Here is a 1,627-nt window from a genome sequence, read left to right as displayed (position 1 = left end):
GAATGCTTTACGACTGGGGAGAAAACTTCATTGTAGTCAATCCCCTTTCTGAGTGAAGCCTTTAGCAACCAATCGTGCCTTGAATCTAGTTGCTTCAACCCCTAGGATGCCTTCCTTTTTCTTGAAGACCCATTTGCAACCAACTATCTTCTGGTTACTTGGCGGCTTAACCAACTCCCAAGTATGGTTCTTGTGAAGAGATTCTATCTCCTCACTCATAGCAATTGCCCACTGTGCCGACTCATCACACGTGACAGCCTCATTATAACTGGAAGGTTCTATACCAATGGACTCCGCCACACTGAGCGCGAAAGACACCAGATTAGCGTAACGCGGATTTGGTTTGATTTGTCTCTTCGTTCTTCCAGTGGCAATGCTATATGGTTTTTCTTGAGGTGACTCATCTTCATCGGAATCTTGCACCTCAACTTGATCATCCTGGACTGAAGTACCTTCCGTAGGAATTGGAGCGTCCACCTGACACTCCACCTGCTTCTCAACACCGTGATCTCCCATTCTATCTGACTCCTCCTTTTCCCGGGAATTTGTGGTGGATCGAAGCATGGATGACTCATCAAAAGTCACATCTCTGCTGATGATGAACTTGGACGAAACCGGATCAGGACACCACAACCTGTATCCTTTCACCCCTTGGCCGTATCCAAGAAATATGCATTTCTTCGCCCTCGGTTTGAGTTTTCCCTCATTTACATGAGCATACGCAGGGCAGCCAAACACTCTTAAACCAGAGTAATCAGCAGGAGAACCAGACCATACTTCCTCAGGAGTCTTCAGCTCAATAGCTGTTGACGGAGATCTGTTAACCAAATAACAAGCAGTATTAACAGCTTCAGCCCAAAATTCTTCACCGAGCCCAGCATTTGATCGCATGCAACGAGCTCGCTCCAAGAGAGTTCTATTCATGCGTTCTGCAACTCCATTTTGTTGTGGTGTTCGACGAACAGTGCGGTGTCTCACTATTCCTTCATTTTGCAGAACTCATTGAATTCACCTGAGCAAAACTCCAAGCCATTATCCGTCCGGAATCGCTTGATCTTCTTTCCTGTTTGATTTTCGATCAAAGCTTTAAATTGCTTGAAGTTGATGAGAACCTCATACTTGCTCTTCAGAAATACACCCAAACCTTTCTCGAGTAATCATCGATAAAGGTAAGCAGATATCTGTAACCACCTTTAGAAATTGTCGGAGAAGGCCCCCAAAGGTCAGAATGGAAGTAATCCACTGTGCCTTTTGTCTTGTGAATCCCAGTGCTGAACTTTACCCGAGTCTGCTTACCGAAGACGCAGTGCTCACAGAAATTCAACTTCCTGTACACTGCCCAGACAATAATCCTCGTTGCTTAGCACCGATAAGCCTCTCTCGCTCATATGCCCGAGCCGCATATGCCATAACTTCGTGGTGTCAGAATCTAGATCATCTGATGATGACACTCCCGCAACACCTGTAACCGAGGAACCATCGAGGAAGTAAAGGCCCCGCTCCAAATTACCACGTATCACAGTCAAAGCACCCGAGATACCTTGAGAACTCCACCTCAGCAGAGTACCGAAAGCCTTTCTGTCCAACGTACTCAAAGAGATCAAATTTTTTCATTCTGAATGTGCCA

Source organism: Gossypium hirsutum, chromosome D11 (genome assembly GCF_007990345.1).
Source record: "Gossypium hirsutum isolate 1008001.06 chromosome D11, Gossypium_hirsutum_v2.1, whole genome shotgun sequence".
NCBI lineage: Eukaryota > Viridiplantae > Streptophyta > Magnoliopsida > Malvales > Malvaceae > Gossypium > Gossypium hirsutum.
This window is presented reverse-complemented; position numbering follows the sequence as displayed.